At 43.3% G+C, this 19,721-nt stretch overlaps 2 protein-coding genes and 1 long non-coding RNA gene across 15 annotated transcripts in view; 2 read left to right on the top strand and 1 right to left on the bottom strand.

Moving 5' to 3' along the window:
* NPR3 (natriuretic peptide receptor 3) overlaps nucleotides 1-1,250 on the bottom strand; it is a 51,436-nt gene extending 50,186 nt beyond the window's left edge. The window contains exon 1 of one of the 2 annotated variants that reach the window (XM_083402981.1): nucleotides 4-1,250. The gene's annotated coding sequence lies outside the window, so the exon portion shown is untranslated. The remainder of the gene's footprint in view (nucleotides 1-3) is intronic. The other variant, XM_083402980.1, reaches the window with a different exon arrangement.
* Nucleotides 1-19,721, top strand: part of TARS1 (threonyl-tRNA synthetase 1) — a 205,249-nt gene that overhangs the window by 161,205 nt on the left and 24,323 nt on the right. The window lies entirely within an intron of this gene.
* Nucleotides 8,999-13,324, top strand: LOC310660244. Its single transcript, XR_014503323.1, has 2 exons — nucleotides 8,999-9,470; nucleotides 10,767-13,324. It is a non-coding gene; the product is annotated as an uncharacterized lncRNA (long non-coding RNA).

Below are 19,721 nucleotides of genomic sequence, written 5' to 3'. Positions count from 1 at the left end.
CACTGCCTTCTTCTAAGCACATTTCTCACTTTCATCCTGAGTTCGAGCATCTTCAAAGTCCATGACACTTGGTACAGGCTGTTCTCAAATTGGAGCACTCGCAGGCCAGTGTTTCCCAATTGTCGGTGTTTATGCTACTTTTTTTTAGATTTGCCTTGAGAGAGTCTTTAAACATCTTTTGTTGACCAGCAGCACTACACTTTCCATGTCCCGCCCAGTGGCTAGACCACTGAGAAAAGGATTTCTGACTACAGCACATGGGACTTGGGTCTGATCCAGCAGGGCTCTTACTTTCTTCATTTCAGTGAGATGGACATGTAAGTAAGGTATGCTTTGGAAACATTTCCACACATGATAATAATTAATTTTATTTCATTAGAATATTCATACTTCCTATTAGAAGTTCAAATGTCCCTTCATCCTATTAGATTTCAGGGAAGTGTACATGAAATCATATACAGTGCAACACAAAAATAAAGATCAATATGTATTTAAAACATTTAACACTTTGTAGATTTAGCATGTCTATGGGGTTTCCTCCGCCTGCTCACATGCAATGAGGAGTCACTATCCTGACTTTTTGATGGCAGTGCTGATTTGCCACCTGCAACAAAGACCAAGGAGTCAAGCACAAACTAAGTGATTTAATTGAAAGCAGCCTCAGTTGCAAGCTACACTTCACTGTAATGAGGTCGCTGCGTTAAGGAAGGCATGGCTGTAACAAGAATCCCCTCTATTTCCAATGTTCAGGCTAAGTATCAAGTATACCGCACTACATTTTGTTGCAAATGCCACATGTTGTGGACTAATTGAATGATTCCAAATTTTATAAGAGGAGCTGGAAGGATAAGATATATTCTGCTTTTTGGCTATGACAGGGAAAATCCAGCAAGATAATTCAGTCCCCACAGAAAGCACACACATAGTGCTTCTTTCCAATATGCATCTCTGTGTCCATGGAGAAGGTTCGTGTACAAGAGAAGTCTGAGCAGCTCCACAATTTACAGAGCAAACAGTTTCCTGCTATAAAGAAACATGGCTGCTGAGTGGCATTTTTGACATTTTCGATATTTATTGTGTATGAATGACATTTTCAGCGTTTATTTTCGGCAAGTTTCTAATTAAAAGCAGCATGAAAGTGAGTCTCCAAGTGTTTCCTTTCCCAATTGAAAGACCTTGTGTTTTATTTTTAAATCAGCATTTTCCATGAAGGAAAAAAAACAACAACATTTGGTTTTGAGTACATTTAGAATGATGTTCTCTAAGCCAGTGTTTTTCAACCTTTTTTGGGCAAAGGCACACTTGTTTCATGAAAAAAATCACGAGGCACACCACCATTAGAAAATGGTGTGTCTATATTGACTATATATAAAGTAATTCTCTTGAATAGGAATCAAATAAACACAAAGAAAGTATTTTATAATTACTTTATTATGAAATAGTAAGTAAACAGAAATATGAAAAATTATAAAATACTTTATTCAGTGCACAACCTGGGCCTGTTTGGCTGAACACAAAGCTGATATTCTGGCTGGAATCGAAGAAAGACACACACGTAGCTCTTCGTCAACAGCTCTCAGTCTCTCTCTGTATTTAGTTTTTATAGCAATCATGCTTGAAAAGATCATCTCACACAGATCATCTCACACAGATCATCTCACACAGACCGACTGGTTCCAGATGACCTCCTCACCTCACACTGCACCTGCGGCCTGGTCTGGATCCGGATGCGGTCTCTCTGCAGTGCCGACTCCCGCCGAGTCCTGGTCTCCGCCCATCTCCTCATGCTCTGGTCCTCCTGGTGACTCGAGTCGTAACGTCTTCTCTCCGCTGCTGCGCACACTGTGCTCGGGCGGGAAGGAAGTCGGAAGATGATGTCCTACTGTGATAGGTCCAGCCTGGAGTCTGGACCAATCACAGCCCGGACATCAGAAAAGTGGAGGGTGTCCCCCTGAGGAGCGCCAATCGGCGCCTCTGCTGGCTGAGGGTGGGGTCAAAACCCCCACCCCCCCATACCCAGGACACAGTCTGGCGCCTGCCTAGTGGGCGAAAATTTGACATTTTTTAAAAAAAAGTCTTTCGAATTTTTCAATTTTTCCCACGGCACACCAGGCAACATCTCGTGGCACACTAGTGTGCCGCGGAACAGTGGTTGAAAAACACTGCTCTAAGCAACAATTCTCAAACTGTATTCTATTATAATTTATGGAAAACATGGGGGAATGTGTTGCTGGCTTCAGTAGGATATTCATTAAATTGTTGCAATGTCACCTTTCCGATATGCACAAAATCCCCAAAGCACTTCAGAGAAATGATGGGAGTCCATTGAAATCAACAGAAGTACTCCTGAGTAAGTTGTTTGACTACTGGTACGTAATTAAGGCTGTAGCAATCCAAGTCCCTTGTAGCTGGGAGAAGCCCAATTGAACTGAATGGGATTTACTCAGTAAGATACAGGATTATTCTTTTAAAATATTCACTAAGAAGGAATGCTTCATAAAAATCATCATATGGTGATCTGCTAATTTCTGATAAGGGAGAACAATGTGGAACACAGCCATTTACCAGTTACACTGAAGTCAGTTACATGTGGCAGTGGAAATCTCTGTAGTTGTGCCAGCATTACACAGACTGATTTATTTATGTTTTGTTATTAGTCAAAAATTCTAGGTTCTTTTACAGATATCTTGTTGCAATGGCCCAAGAATCTCTGCAGAAATTATTTCATTTATTCCCTTATTTTAGATGGTAGAGGGTTTTCAGAAAAGAATCAGCTCCGGAAAAACTTTCTGTGGTGACAGGAAAGGGAATTGGTACTACAGCTTGTTGCTGTAGCGATTCAGCCTCACCTCTAAGAAATCTACAGAAACAGAAAACTCTGCACCCTCCCAGAGCTTACAATGTTCTAGATTCTATGCTTATTTGGTCTTTGAACTCACATCAGTTTTAAAAAGCCCTTAATACAGGCTTCCTCTAACTCGGCCCTCTGGATGTTTTTGAGACTACAATTCCCATCATCCCTGACCACAGGTCCTGCTAGCTAGGGATCATGGGAGTTGTAGGCCAAAAAAACATCTGGAGCGCCGGGTTTGAGGAAGCCTGAGTTAATATTATCTGTACTGAGAACATGGACAGACTTCGAAGTAAGGCCATCCACAGGGATGCCATAATGGCTGCTTAAAGCAGCGAGATCAGACATGTTTAATTGTGTCGCAGAGGATTTCCTGAAGGAGACTGTGGTGAGGCCCATATTAAAAGGTTCTCTCCTTGACCCCGGCAGAACTAATAACTATTGCCCTATATCCAGCCTTGTAAACCTTAGTAAGGTGAACATGTGATGCAGCTCCAGGATTTGCTGAGCCAAACATTATTTGGATCCATTTCCAGACTGGTTTTAGGTCCGGTCTGGGAACTGCCTAGGTTGTCTTGAGTGACCTGGGTTGAGTGATGGACTGGGGAAATGTTACTGCGTTAGAAACTGTTCGTTGTACTTGCATTTACATATTTCTAAGTGGCGTACATAAAATGTTAAGAAATGTTCAAAGAATAAGAACAGTTAAAATTCATCACAAAAGAAAATGACTTTCAATAGAAGAGCAGGATACTAATACATTGTCACATTGTGGATTATACAAACTCAATGTGGAAAAGCTGCATACAAATATAAAACCAAGCCAAATGTAACTGCATCAATGACAGTCAAAACTAGGGATGGTATACAGCAGAGCTTTCCAAACTTTTCACGTTGAAGACACACTTTTTAGGCATGCATCATTCTGCCACCATAACCAGTTCTGTCATGTCTGGATAAACTTGTTTGTTGGTCCTCATCCAGCTCATACCTTCAATCCCACATATCCTCAGAGAATCCTGATAAGAAAGGATTTGAAAAGAAACATTGCCTTTTTAAGACCTGCATATTGATTACTATATTGATGACACCATACTCCAGGCTTCCAAATGATATTTCCCAGCAGTTGCATGTAATATTAAAAAGTACCAGGGATAAGATGGCGCTGGGAGATACTCCGCAGATCAGAGCCCATGGGAGAGAGTAGCAGACACTTAGTGCTACTTTCTGGTAGCTAGCTACTGCAAAGTAGTACCCCCCCAAATTAAAGTAAATTGGCAGTCTAGGAAGATTAGATGGTTCTATTGTATCAAATACCTCTGGGAGGTCTTTGAATATTAGTATGGTCACACTCCTGCCCAGTTCCACACAAGGATCATCAGCCAGGCAATTCACTCATTAACCTCACTCTGAATTAGTGTTTCCCAAAGGGGGCTGTGGGATTAGCAGGGTGCCAAGGCAAGCGGGTGACAGAGAGATGCTGGATGTGTAAAAGACTATCAAGACTTTGAAAAGCTGGTATCACCAGATCAAGTTCATTTTAAATGGCTTTGGAATAAATGTGCAATTAATTGTTACTGATAGCTATAGATTTCTCCTTGAGGCTTAATTGTTTTCTTGTTTTATCTTGTTTTACAAGCTGTGAGGGCATAATGTATAGTTATTAGGCCTGAATTCCAATCAAAATCGAGATTCAGCTGAAAACCAGAATTGCAGCTCCAAATCAAATACTGAACATGTTATTATTTCCTCGTATGTAGAACATAATGAAATACCAGCAGAGTGACAATCATAAATATTTGGGGAAATAAGATATAAGATCAGATGCAGAAGGGCAAAGGTCAAGAGAACTTTAGAGGAATTACATTTCAACATTTATTACTACAAATTATTTCAAAATGATCTAGGAATTTGCCATTAAAACAACACCCTAAACTTTCTAAATACACTATCAGGTGTGAGTTTATTGTGCAGTCAGTGCTGCTCATGCATGCATTATTATTTTTGGCAGCATCTGCACAACAGCGATGCTAAATTCCAGCCCATGCTTTTTTATTATTTTAAACTGGATTTCCCCTTTATGCAAAAATAAATAAATAAAATAAAATACAGTAAATTAAAATAACCTATTATATATCTACTACAGGAACTGCTGATGTGTAAACTTGTTAGCATTTTTATTTTTATTGATGGGCAGTTTGTCACATGTGTGGTAAGGTTTCAGCACCCCCACTTCCATTTGCTCCTTGCTTGAGCACAACCCTAGCTATTTTGTTTCTGAAAGCGCAAACAATAGGAACATTCCTCTCTTTAACAACCTGCGCAGGCTGTAGGCATGCTCAACAACTGATTAGGATGAGCTGTTCTCTCAAGATGTCCATCCACTACATGGAAGGGACTACCTTGGAGACTGTCATCTTGTGCCAGAGTGATAAAAAAAGATATTTTCTTAAACATTAGAACCAAAACTATAAAGTAATCAACAAGCCCAGTGCACGTACTGCAACTGCAACTAAACTGACAACGGGGAGGGACAAAAACAAACACCTGTGCATATGTTTCATCAAGATCTGCCCAGTGGTGTCAGGAGGATTCCTTACTCAGAAAAAGACACACCACCAAATTGGCATCCTGAGAATGTGAGTTTTGGTGGGTCCGAGTAGAGTCCATCATAAGGCAATATGCTTTTCTATGAGCCTGTTTTTGGAACTCTATGCACATGTAATGTGGCCAGGATCACAAGTGGACACATGGTGAATGAATGGCACAACAGCTTCACCAGAAGTGAATCTACTCTGCCCACATTGTCAACACAGCAATTTGGTCATGGAAACTGAAGTTTCAGTGAAATGTCCCTTATGCAATAGTTTCAGCAAGATCAACATGGGGAGATAAATGGGGAGATGCTGAGTGACAATTTTCATTTGTATTAATACAAATTTACATTCGTTTTCAGCATTTTCTTTTGAAAAATACCAACTATGAAAGCTAGCCATAACAGAAGACATCCAGAAATTCCATATAGAATTAACAAGTGAGACTAGAGGGGGAAAAAAGTAACAGCAGAGACAGGGTTTAAATTATTGCTATTATTTTAACTTGTGCAAATGGCAGAGTCCCCCCAAATATGCTGATATCATCTTCTTGTTTCTCCCTGCCATTTCTGGCTGTACTGGGGAATTGAGTTTGCCATTAGGAGTGATGGGATATAATACAAAATTACAGTACCACAAAATTATCTGATATTTACCTGGCAGAGCAGCACTCAGGTTGAATCCCCCTATGTATACCACCAAATGATGTAAAGTGGCCAATCATGGGTTTGGCTTGACAAAATACCTTGTAGGGTACTGGCACCTGTCCTAAATTCAGTCTTGTGGTGGTTCAGATTCACCCTAGGATCAGGCTGCCTGTGTTCTATAAATATCATGACTTAAGAGGAAATACCATGTGCTGTTTTTGTTCTTCATTTGTTTCCAGTTGTTTTTTTTTTTAAATGAAAGGGAAATACTCTCTGCTTGATACACAGTCATTAAATGTCGAAGGCAGGGAACATTTTCACAGCAGAGGCTTTCATGAATTCACATAAGTTTGTTTTCCCAGGATGTGCATTGGCATTACAAATGCCTCTTCTTCTTTCTCTACTGTATTAGCCACCATAAGAGCTGCAAATGTGATTTAAATGTCTCTTACTAAGGGGATCATACGAACACCTTTTCTCATATCCATAGTCTGAAAAAACAAAAGGCACACATAGACAAAAGTTTATTTTCTCTTTTCTTTTTAAAACAAATTTCTCATCAGGTGCTAAAGTACCGTATTTTTCGCTCTATAAGACGCACCAGACCACAAGACGCACCTAGTTTTTGGAGGAGGAAAACAAGAAAAAAAATATTCTGAATTTCAGAAGCCAGAACAGCAAGAGGGATCGCTGTGCAGTGAAAGCAGCAATCCCTCTTGCTGTTCTGGCTTCTGGGATAGCTGCACAGCCTGCATTCACTCCATAAGATGCACACACATTTCCCCTTATTTTTTAGGAGGGAAAAAGTGAGTCATATAGAGCAAAAAATACGGTATAATAATTCATGAACTACTTTTTCTGGACTGGTTCTGTTGACTTCAGTGGGCCCATTCCAGAACATTTATCCAGCATTTATCGATATGGAAACCAAGCCTTATGAGAATGGTTGAAGGAGTTGGGTATGTTTAGCCTGGGAAAGAGGAGTTTGAGAGGAGATATGATAGCCATCTTCAAATATCTAAAGGGCTGCCACAAGCTCTGGTGCAAGCTCTGGAGGGTAGGACCCAAACCAATGGATTCAAGTTAAGAGAAAGGAGACTCTGGCTAAACATCAGGAAGAACTTTCTGACAGTAAGAACTGCTCAACAGTGGAACAGACTCCCTCGGGACGGTGGACTCTCCTTCCTTGGAGGTTTTTAAGCAGAGGTTCGATGTTATATATGATCTAGTCGATATTCCTGCAAGGGACTGGACTAGATCACTGTTGGGGTCCCTTCCAACCCTACAATCTTATGATTCTATGACATAGTAAAAACGAACATCAGCTACCGAGAAGCAGAACATTGCAGTCTGGTCCTTTGACGCTGCCTCGGTGCCCCTCTTGAACAGACATGGTTTAGCATGTTGCATTGCTTTGTTTTGATTTGATTCTAAAGTCATGCGTGATCCACATATTTTAATATCAAGGGGGAAATTGGCATGGGATGTGGCCTGAATGCTTTAGTCCTAAAATCTGCAGCTTTCTCCAACTCCTGTTGGCAAGTGATTTGCAAATCTCTCCTGAGATGAAAAGAAATGAAAGGATTTGCTGAAAGCAGGGCTCCCCCTAGAGGCTGATGAGAAGGAAGGCCAAAATGGAGAGCAATATGAAATTGTTACTTCTTTTTTCACACGATTGCACACATTTCCTTTTATATGTTCTAATCTAGATCAGGGATGGGGAAGCTATGGCCCTCCAGATGTTGCTGGATTTCAATTCTCACCATCCCTATTGGCTATGCTGGCTGGAGTTGGTGAGAGTAGAAGCCAAGCAACATCTGGAGGGTCCACAGGTTTTCCCATCTCTCATCTTTATAATAACAGAAAAGTCATACTTCAGAATCATTTGAGCTGCAACATTTAAGGGGCCCTTCTTGCATCTTGCCAGTGATAACAGGGCCCCCACTTTTAGAATTCCCCGCCCCTGGAAATCACCTTCATTGCTGAGTTTCAGATATCAGCTCAAGACATCTATTCCCCCAGACCCTGACACTATAATGGGGCCTGTTGGCATGATTATTTGCTGCAGCCATTGGTATTTGTTAGGGATTCTTATATTGTTGGTGTTAAAGCTTGTTGTTTTATGGGATGTTAAAGACAACTGTTTTATATTGCACTGTTATTATAATGTTGCAAACTGCCCTGTGGTCTTTGATTATTAATTTTCTATTAACATTTTTGATTAATGGTAATAATAATGATGATGTGCCTCAGTTAAGTAACCAAAACACAGCCATCCTTCATCAGCCAAAACTGAGCCACCCTTTATACTTCTCTAAATTTTGCCATGCAGTTCTCCCATTTTGTCTCACACAGAAGGGGGCAGATCTTCCCAGCTCTCACCTGGGAGCTTCTCTTTCTTCTCCCAGTCTCCCACCCTGAGAAATCTTCTCTTCCCTGCATCTCACACAGGCTCTTTCACCAACCATCCATCACCTTCTTGTGTGTACCCTCATTAAAGCAGAGTATAGAACAAAAGATACAGGGTTCTGCATGTGTTTTACACAACAGTACACTAGAAAGTAGAGGGGTGCGGGTGGCGCTGTGGGTTAAACCAGAGAGCCTAGGGCTTGCTGATCAGAAGGTTGGCGGTACGAATCCTCACGACGGGGTGAGCTCCCGTTGCTCGGTCCCTGCTCTTGCCAACCTAGCAGTTCGAAAGCACATCAAACTGCAAGTAGATAAATAGGTACCACTCTGGTGGGAAGGTAAACGGCGTTTCCATGCGCTGTTCTGGTTCGCCAGAAGCAGCTTAGTCATGCTGGCCACATGACCTGGAAGCTGTACGCCGGCTCCCTCAGCCAGTAAAGCCAGATGAGCGCCGCAACGCCAGAGTCGGCCACAACTGGACCTAATGGTCAGGGTCCCTTTACCTTTTTACACTAGCAAGTATGGTGCTATATGGCATAGCAGGAGTAGTTCATGTTTCTAAACATTCAGGTCGTAATTAAAGTACTTCATTCCCAATGCTCTGATTTTCCTGGCAAAAGATGATCCTGCGCTAGCATGGAACAGCCAGCAAGGGGCAGGAGAGAGTACATGCTGCTCAGCTCTCACAAAGAGACCTCCAAAGGCATTATCAACTGAAACGTGGAAGAACTACAGCACTAGTGGGTACAGATGTCATCCTCGCTAAGGACAGCCACAGGCAGCTCTCTGTCTTGATCCACGATTTGCTTTATTTATTTCATTATGTGCTGCCGAATGGCCAAAGTGGCTTTTAAGCACTTTAGGAGCATAAAACTAATGACCCCAAAATAACAATGAATGATCACATATAATTAAAACACACCGTGAAATAATTCTATCAATACATTAAAGTAAGCAGCCACAATTAAAGTGTAATAATAATAATAATAATAATAATAATAATAATAATAATAATAATTTATTATTTGTACCCCGCCCATCTGGCTGGGTTTCCCCAGCCACTCTGGGCGGCTTCCATAGAAACAAAAAATACAGTAAAATATCACAGATTAAAAACTTCCCTGAACAGGGCTGCCTTAAGATGTCTTCTAAATGTCAGGTAGTTATTTATCGCCTTGACATCTGCTGGGAGGGCATTCCACAGGGCCGGCGCCACTACCGAGAAGGCCCTCTGCCTGGTTCCCTGTAGCTTTGCTTCTCGCAATGAGGGAACCGCCAGAAGGCCCTCGGAGCTGGACCTCAGTGTCCGGGCAGAACGATGGGGGTGGAGACGCTCCTTCAGGTATACTGGGCCAAGGCCGTTTAGGGCTTTAAAGGTCAACACCAGCACTTTGAATTGTGCTCGGAAACGTACTGGGAGCCAATGTAGGTCTTTCAAGACCGGTGTTATGTGGTCTCGGCGGCCGCCCCTAGTCACCAGTCTAGCTGCCGCGTTCTGGATTAGTTGTAGTTTCCAAGTCACCTTCAAAGGTAGCCCCACGTAGAGCGCATTGCAGTAGTCCAAGCGGGAGATAACCAGAGCATGCACCACTCTGGCGAGACAGTCCGCGGGCAGGTAGGGTCTCAGCCTGCGTACCAGGTGGAGTTGGTAGACAGCCACTTTCTGAACACGGCCCAGGAGGAAGGAGCGAAACCACTGTATAACAGTGCCCCCAGCTCCCAGCCCCTCTAGACGGTCCAGAAGGATGTTATGGTCGATTGTATCAAAGGCCGCTGAGAGATCCAGCAGAACCAGGAAACAACTCTCACCTTTGTCCCTAGCTCGCCGGAGATCATCAACCAGCGCAACCAAGGCAGTTTCAGTCCCATGGTGAGGCCTGAATCCCGATTGGAAGGGATCCAAATGGTCCGCATCCTCCAGGCGTGCCTGGAGTTGTTTAGCAACCACGCGCTCAGTCACCTTGCCCAAGAATGGAAGATTTGAGACTGGGCGATAGTTGGCCATACTGGCCGGGTCTAAAGATAGTTTTTTAAGAAGCGGTTTAATGACCGCCTCTTTCAGCGGATCTGGGAATGTTCCCTCACAGAGGGAAGCATTCACCACCCCGCAGAGCCCATCGCCCAGCCCTTCCCGGCTTGCTTTTATTAGCCAGGATGGGCAAGGATCAAGGAGACAGGTGGTTGGTTTCACGCGTCCAAGCAGCCTGTCCACATCCTCGGGGGTAATGGATTGAAATTGATTCCATGCAACTTGACCAGACAGAGCTCTAGCACAAAAGAAGCCTGTTAAAGATTAAACCGGTTAAAACAGCAATTAAAAGCAGGAGCTTCAGATAAGGAGATCAGAAGAACGTTTGTCTAAACAGGCGCGTCTTCCAGAATTCCTATACAATGTTGGCACAATGGTTTCGGATGTGATGTGCATGCGTTTCGTTTGCAACAGCAGAGTAACAATTGATGTAAACAGCCAGAATTGTTCACTTAAATAGAAGACAGCAGAAGAAACAGCAGACAAGAGAAAGGTGTTGGATTCCACTACAAGCTGCACTGCTTTGTGTCATTTTTGCAGTAGAAGCCTTTCTCAGAAAGAGCCTTAAGTATGACAGTCTGGCTAAGCAAAACACAGTAAGTGGGATATAAAAATTGAGTGCTTTGATCAACTCGTTTTTGATCTCTCCATCCACCTGTAAAAGCTCTGTGCAGAATCAGGCTGTTGCCCCCAAACTGGCAGACTGGAAATGTGAAGACTGTGCAGATGCCATATTAAGAGTTAATCCAAACCAAATGTTTCAGTGCACGTTTGAGGTTCAGATCATGAGTCTTAGATCGTGAGTAACACATATGAGACTGTGTGAAACCTGTTTTCTATTTATCCTGCGTGGAAAAACTGGGATCCATTATTAGTCTGAGACCATCCCCAAACTTTTTGTTGGCATTCGTCTGTCTCAAGAGACAATGAAATGGGCCTCTGGGGATAAAGTCAAACTGCTGAAGAATCACAGCTCCTGCTGCAGCTGCAGAGACCAGTAACTCATAACTTCTGCCTCCCATGTTCACAGCACCAAAGTGGCCTCCCTGGGGTGCAAGCCTGGACAGTGTGTATGGAGCTCTTGGGCTGCCCAGATAACAAGACCCCACCCCACCCCATTCTCAGCCAGACTCAGGAAAGTAGAGCTGGAAGGAGGTGTACAAGACACCATCCAACCATCTTAGAGACTCTACTCCAGATTTATGTAGGGTTTACTCCTTAGCTTTTTCTTCTCCCGAAAAATATCCTGCAAGGCAGTGGGTAACCACATTAATTTTATTCCCCCTCCCCAAGAGCAGCAGTGCCTCTCATCAGCTAATTATGTCTCCTTGGAAATATGTTGGACTTTCTTAGTAATCAATCAAAATGATCATATGAATTTCAAATATATATATAAAATTGTCCAATAGCACCTTAGAGACCAACTAAGTTTGTTCTTGGTATAAGCTTTCGTGTGCATGCACACTTCTTCAGATACTGAATTTCAGTCAGGCTACTGGACTTCTCCACATACACGCTTGACCACAGCATGGTCTGAACTATGGAGTCATTCCCTATCTAATGCCCCCAGGATTGTGGCCTTGTTGCAAAATAGTTGGTTGCCACATTTCCCTGCAATGGGCTCCATTATGGACATAGCGTGTGAATAAGAAAGGCTCACATCATCAAATAAAACACAGCAGTTCAAAGCAGTGAGGGTGGAACAAAGGTAGACCAAATACTGTTGACTCAAGTAAGAGGAAAAACTAAGAGAATCTGCTTGCTGATGCTCTGAGACGTTTTACATTGTTGCTTAAGAATCCCAGTTTTCCATTTTCCTTTTAGCCTGGGCATTGATTGAGGTGTCCACATGGCGATTAATAGTGGGATTTGTCCCCACTCCTAGCTGTCCCTCTCTGCTAGCCGCAGCAACCCCTTCTCAATCAAAAACCAAAGAAAACAGAGGAGTGCTCGCTAGAGAAAGTAGTCTTGATCCTTAACCAGGCCTGCTGTTCCTGGGCATGCTCAGAAGCATTATTTCCTGTTGAGTAACACTGGGCCTTGAGCTTCCTCTACTTCCTGAATGGAACTGGGGCCACAGGAAACTACAAATTCCACGTTGTTCAGCGGGAAATGATGCCCCAGAGTGACTTGATTCACGTGGAATTGGTCAGGCGATGGCAGCAGAGCCAGTAAGTCTTGTCACGTGCCCAGATTTCTGCTGATTTTTCAGGCAGCATACCCAGCAAAACAGATTTTGAAATCATGTGGCCAGTTTCAGAGCAGTAGTCCAAGAAGGTGACCACACAAGAAATTGTTTAAAAGGCTGCACTGTTGAAAAAGCATTCTGTGTGCCCGCACTGCACAAACAGGCTTGAACTTTTTGCTTTATCCCGAGGATTGAGACACAACAATCCAATTGCTGTGAGCTGAAAAAGCACACTGGGTACTGGCATGCAAATGGCCAAAGCAGGCATCCCGTTTTGCCCAAGAGTTCCCACGTCTGAAAAAATGTAGACATTTATCAAGCTCCGTGTCCTCAGGCAGCCTCAACAGATGTGCCATTCTGTAGATGGTTTAATTTTGAAAAAAGAAAAAGAAAAAGTCTTGCTGAAATCCAGGCCAGAGTGAAAACAAACTTCATCTCCAAACACAATTTGGTGTTTGTCACGGAACCCCCTAATGTCATATACGCGAATGGAAAATGAAGCAGAACTATAAATACAGAAGGCATTGCTTAGCAATCCACTGTAAATTTTTTACATTACCTTAAAGGCAAACAGATGTTTTCCAATAAACAATTGTTTTCTTCCCATTTGCTTTCTTTTACTGTTCGCTTCTTAATTTAAAATGTTATTGCGGGGTGGTGGGAGGAAGAGTTCCTAAGGGTTTCTCGTCAGAGTACCAAATAAATTAAAATAAAAAATGTGGAGATGAGGTACTACAGTGGAAGGAAGTGGAGGGGGAAGAATTTACAGCTTGTTCGCCTCACGAGAGAACTGTGGAATAGAGCGCAATTGCCAAGTAGGGAGGGTTATGCCTTTTTAACTGGAACAACTTGTGTTGGCAGAAGGGTATCAGCTTGCGAGTTTCACAGAGTTCTCCCTACATGCAGTTCACAGCCGGACATTTCACTCGCTATGAATGCTGGGGTGCGAGGGCACATTTATTTATTTATTTATGGCATTTATATCCTGCCTTTCTTCTGCAGAACCTAAAGCAGCATGTGTGCTTTCCTGAGGTGGTCTTCTATTTAGGCACTGACTAGACTTGGGTTTCCTTTACTTCAGCAGCATCCACTCAAGAGTCAAGTAGGTGGGAAGTTTTTAATGACTGATCATAGAATCATAGAGTTGGAAGAGACCACAAGAGCCATCGAGTCCAACCCCCTGCCAAGCAGGAAACACCATCAGAGCACTCCTGACATATGGTTGTCAAGCCTCTGCTTAAAGACCTCCAAAGAAGGAGACTCCACCACACTCCTGGGCAGCAAATTCCACTGTCGAACAGCTCTTACTGTCAGGAAGTTCTTCCTAATGTTTAGGTGGAATCTTCTTTCTTTTAGTTTGGATCCATTGCTCCGTGTCCGCTTCTCTGGAGCAGCAGAAAACAACCTTTCTCCCTCCTCTATGTGGCATCCTTTTATATATTTGAACATGGCTATCATATCACCCCTTAACCTCCTCTTCTCCAGGCTAAACATGCCCAGCTCCCTTAGCCGTTCCTCATAAGGCATCGTTTCCAGGCCTTTGACCATTTTGGTTGCCCTCCTCTGGACACGTTCCAGTTTGTCAGTGTCCTTCTTGAACTGTGGTGCCCAGAACTTGACACAAATACAATGTTTTAATGTATTTTTAATCTTTTGTTGGAAGCCACCCAGAGTGGCTGGGGAAACCCAGCCAGATGGGTGGGGTATTATTATTATCATTATCATTATTATTATTACTATTACTACTACTACTACTCTTGAGAGAGAAACAGGGTCAACTCTAGCCTTGAGGCGACTCCTCAGCAAACCTGTTCTGTGGTGGGCCCCTCCTTGTGTAGCCTGTTTTACAGACAACCCCCCTCTCTCTGAAGGGCTATCAGAGGGCAGCCCTCTATTTAAACTAAGGAACCCTATATTTGAAGCCACAGGCTTCATCACTATGGATATAGATATTTCAATGTAAATACATATAAAAAAGGTAAAGGTACCCTTGACCGTTAGGTCCAGTCGTGGATGACTCTGGTGTTGCAGCGCTCATCTCGCTCTGTAGGCTGAGGGAGCCGGCGTTTGTCATGTGGGTCATGTGGCCAGGTCATGTGGGGTCATGTGGCCAGCATGACTAAGCCGCTTCTGGCGAACAAGAGCAGCGCATGGAAACACCATTTACCTTCCCGCCGGAGCGGTACCTATTTATCTACTTGCACATTTTTTGATGTGCTTTTGAACTGCTAGGTTTGCAGGAGTAGGGACTGAGCAACAGGAGCTCACCCCGTCGCGGGGATTCAAACCGCCGACTTTCTGACTGGCAAGCCCAAGAGGCTCAGTGGTTTAGACCACAGTGCCACCTGCGCTACACATATAAATACACATATAAATGAGCACATGCAGATTTTATGCAAACCCATGCCCTTTGTCTTTTCTTGGTTATGTGTTTTCTCTCTTTTGGACATCCTACCCAGTGATGGAGCCTGGGTAGCGATTTTTGATAGATCTAAGGCAGAAACCTGGTGTTGTTGTTTTTTGCAAGCATGGGAGCAGGTGCCAATTGGAAAAGGTACATAACTAAGCACACCCACACCCACCCACAACCTAGGGAGGGGAGACTTGCCTCAACTGGCCAAAAAGCAAAGAAGAAAAAGAAAAAGAAAGCCAAAGAAGCATTTCTCTTTCTTCTCATGGTTAGCTAGCAACCTTCTTGGCATTGTGCTTATCCTTTCTCACTGACTGCATTGCCAGTTTTAACTTGGGTACTAGGACAATAAATCTTGCAACTTTAATAGATAGCTGTGTGGGCTCAGGCCACAGAGCCAGGTCGTTAATTTCCCTCTTTTGCCTCTAGGTTTTCTTCAGATGTTGGCAGTTTTGGAAACAAGGGTAGCAAAGCATGGTGAATGGCATTTCATTCTATACGACATCTACTTTTGGCATGCAGCTGAGCTGTAGGATGTCACCAGGCTCCCTTTAACTCTCTGCTGGCGCACAGAACAGGCCCCAGTTATCAGTGCCCATCATGGGAATTACACAAGTATGCTTCACATTAGCTAACCTTCCTGAAATCTCTCTTGAGAATATTTCCAATAGGGAGCCTTGTGATCTCCAGTCACACGGAGTGTTTTGGGGAGGGGGGTATTGTAGGTTTCCAGCAAGAGGAATTTATTGTGGGCCAAAGTTCTGATTCTAATCAAATTTGGATGGTACTTGGTGCCTGCCTCCCTGCTCTTTCACCCATTCTTCCAATGTCAGCTAAGCCTTCCTGTGGAGAAATACCAGCAAAACGTTGCCAGCATAACTCTTGAAGTTCACAGACTTTCCCACATTCTTATTTTTGAGAGTATAGGTCAATCATTTCTCCACCAAGCAGATGCAATGGAGTGGAAAGCATCCAGCAATAAGAATTTTGCATGGCATTTAAATTTATGCCATCTTTCTTGTTTGTTTGTTTGCTTGCTTGTTTCGTCATCGTAAAAGGAAGGTTGCTGGAGTTCACTTCGTTGTCTCAGTGCAATTACATCGATGGGACCGACACCTTTCAGGACAGCCCTAAAGAACATTCCAGAGAGCTCTAGAAAGTGTAAAGAGTTTAGGTCCAACCTTCAAGAGGCTGCCCATGTATGCATTGCACCAACACCCCAAAAAATCACCAGGAAAAAAGGACAGAGGGCACCACAGATGTGCATAAAATTTGCACGATAGTTTAGATGTAATTTAGAAATACTTACTATAATTTTAAGAGAAATACAGTACATCTTGACATAATGGCGAAGGCTGCCCAAGTGACCTGTGGACCTGCTCAGTCTACTCCAGTTGCAACTTCAAGGCCCTTCTTGCTCTTCCTTCTGAGGGTTCTTTATCTTTCAACTGGACCTGGAATTAATCCTTCAAATAGAGGACTGATCTCTGTAAAGTAAGGTATATGGCCTCCCTACCACATAGCAGACCTGGGACCCAGTTGGCGCTGTGGGTTAAACCATAGAGCCTAGGCCTTGCTGATTAGAAGGTCGGCAGTTTGAATCCCTGCGATGGGGTGAGCTCCCCTTTCTCGGTCCAAGCTCCTGCCAACCTAGCAGTTCGAAAGCACGTCAGAGTGCAAGTAGATAAAGCGGGAAGGTAAACGGCATTTCCATGCACTACTCTGGTTTCGCCAGAAGTGGCTTAGTCATGCTGGCCACATGACCCGGAAGCTGTCTGTGGACAAATGCCGGCTCCCTCGGCCAGTAAAACGAGATGAGCGCCGCAACCCCAGAGTCGTCCGCAACTGAACTTAACGGTCAGGGGTCCCTTTACCACATAGCAGCAGTCTCTGAACCAGTGGTTGCCACTCCTTCTTGCAAAATCCCTTTTTAGACACCGCTCCCAACAGCATCATGAAACATAATCACCAATACAGTATTTCAGCAGAAGCTATGGATAAAAAAAATTATGCCTTTGATTTCTACCTTTTAGTAGTTTTAAGAAAAGTATCTCAGACAGTTGTCTCAGAATCCCACCAAGTTTCCAAGATAGGTAGCTGGACTTAAGACACATCAGAAGAGGAGAATTGAGAAGGTGATTTGTGATTCCTTAGACCATGGGTAGGCAAACTAAGGCCCGGGGGCTGGATCCAGCCCAATCGCCTTCTAAATCTGGCCCACGGATGGTCCGGGAATCAGCATGTTTTTATGTGAGTAGAATGTGTCCTTTTATTTAAAATGCATCTCTGGGTTATTTGTGGGACACAGGAATTTGTTCATTCCCCCCCAAAAAATATACTTTGGCCCCCCCACAAGGTCTGAGGGACAGTGGACTGGCCCCCTGCTGAAAAAGTTTGTTGACTCCTATCTTAGACTGACATCCTTTCTTTCAGGAGGCTTCCAGCTGTGGTCACAGCATCAGGTCCAGGTTGATACCACAAGCCTGAAACACAGACTAACACCACAGTATTCCCTAGTATGGCCTAGTGTAGTTATGATCTGTCAGTAACCGACCACCTCCAGCCTTGATGCATCCTGCAGTGTGATGACCACGATCCTAACTAAGTGCTTCAGCAGAGAGTGATGCCAGAGCCAATAACATAATATAGGTGGAACGCTCCCATCAAGCATTCAAAGGCATGGATCTTTGATGAGGATAAAACACTTACTAAGTAAGAGGCACTCAGGCATCCAATACTTAAAAAGCTGGTTCATGGTGTAGAATCTGGGTTTATTTACAGAAGCGAGGTGGGCAAGCTGCAGTCCTAGAGCCTGCAAGCAATCAGTTCTGATCTCTGACAACAGCAGAGATCTGTCCCTACGGGGGGGGGGGGGGAGTAAGGGGGGTATGAAAGAGAAAGAGGTGGGTGGGGAAAGGGAGAGAGGGAGGGGAAGAAGGAGGGAGGGGAGGAGGACAGTGATGAAGAACAGGTGTCAAAAAGTTAGGGATGGAAAGGGGGCATCAGTATGCAAGATGAATCATTATATGATCAAAAACTAGAATCAACTTGCAGTAATCTGGCCCATTATAAATAGGAGCTACTGCTTGGAATACAGTCACCAATTAAATACAAATTCTTGAAACTTCTAGAAAAGCTTCTGTCTTAGTTTCACATGATTTCTCTAAAATTGCTAAGCACATTCAGGAGAACCATTTGACAAAGACAACCAGCCACGTAACATCTTGTAACTTGGGAAAAAACATGCAAGGTATACACCTTGGAGAAACTATGTTTCTAATGCGTACTGGATCTGCCCATAACAGGCAAACTAATCCGAGGCATGTTTACTCAGAAGTAAGTCCTTGACGTATTTTCCAGAGCCCCCTTTCCAGAAATCTAACTAGACTACTTTTTAATGCTTCAAAACCAAAGGAAATACAAGTCTCCGGTTAAACTTTTATAACACTAGGTAGACACAGGCCATGGTATAAGAAGTCTTTTCCCAGCTAGTTCTTGGGTTTGAAAAGCCAGTTTGAGATCAAGAAACCTCACTTACGAATTTCCTGATGAGGTCTCACTCTTCGCTCCACAGAATAAAATGTTAATTGAAAACATTAAAACCCACTTTATGTCCTAGCTAGAAGAAGTGGTTTTCCCGGGATGGTTTAGGCATAACTTGGGTTCAAAAGAAGATGGCATATACTCAAGGGCCTTCAAAGCTAGATACATCATACTGATTTTAATAGTGACGTCTTACCCCATTTGTAGAAGGTCTCATACACCCCCATTTCAAGCTCCTGGCATTAGTCTGGCTCACCAGCTTCCATTTTTCACACTGTTATTTCCTTGGATTGTATTTTCCTGGCTACTTTCTTTACTGCCTGTTTTAAGAAGAATGTGAACTCAATAACATTCTAATTCCAGCCAGTCTTTCCAACCACAATTTTAAAGTAAATTTAACGTAAGACTTGATGGAAATGGATACAAGCTCAATATTTACACCAGTCTGCACCCACTTAGGATTTGACCCAAGACATTTCACCTATACAAAAATCACTGTCCTTTCTGTGCTTGGCAGCTGTGGTTTCTACAAGACAAACGGTGCTCGTTCCCGCCCCCTCGGTGCCACTCACAGGGCAGACAGTGTAAATACCAAAGCCATGCATAGAAATTGGCACAGATGGACTTTTGTATGATAAACTAATAAACAGAATCCATTTTTGTCCCATGTTACTAAGCAGAAGCAATTCACACTACATTCACAATTTTTTTCCCCTGTTCCTTTTTTGTTTTTGTACACATTGATGATATTTTGTGGTCAAATTATAAAGGGAATCAATGAAACCAGGAGGGCTGCGATCCTAAGCACATTTTCCTGGGAGAAAGTGAACTCTGTGGGACTTGCTTCTGAGCAAACATACCTAGGATTAGACTGCATGTTATGGGCAGATTCAGAATGCATTAGAATGTATTAAGTTTCCTTCCATATGCAAATAAACTGCTAAAGCGGGGATGATTCTCACTGGTACCACAATGGAGGAGAAAGTGTTAACCCCCTCCTTTTATCCCACGTGGTCCCAAACCTGCTCAGGCTGCCCCATAGCTGCTATT

Source organism: Podarcis tiliguerta (genome assembly GCF_965153285.1).
Source record: "Podarcis tiliguerta genome assembly, chromosome: 11".
Taxonomy (NCBI): domain Eukaryota; kingdom Metazoa; phylum Chordata; class Lepidosauria; order Squamata; family Lacertidae; genus Podarcis; species Podarcis tiliguerta.
The sequence above is the reverse complement of the archived record's forward strand: the minus strand, read 5'-3'. Positions and strand labels throughout refer to the sequence as shown.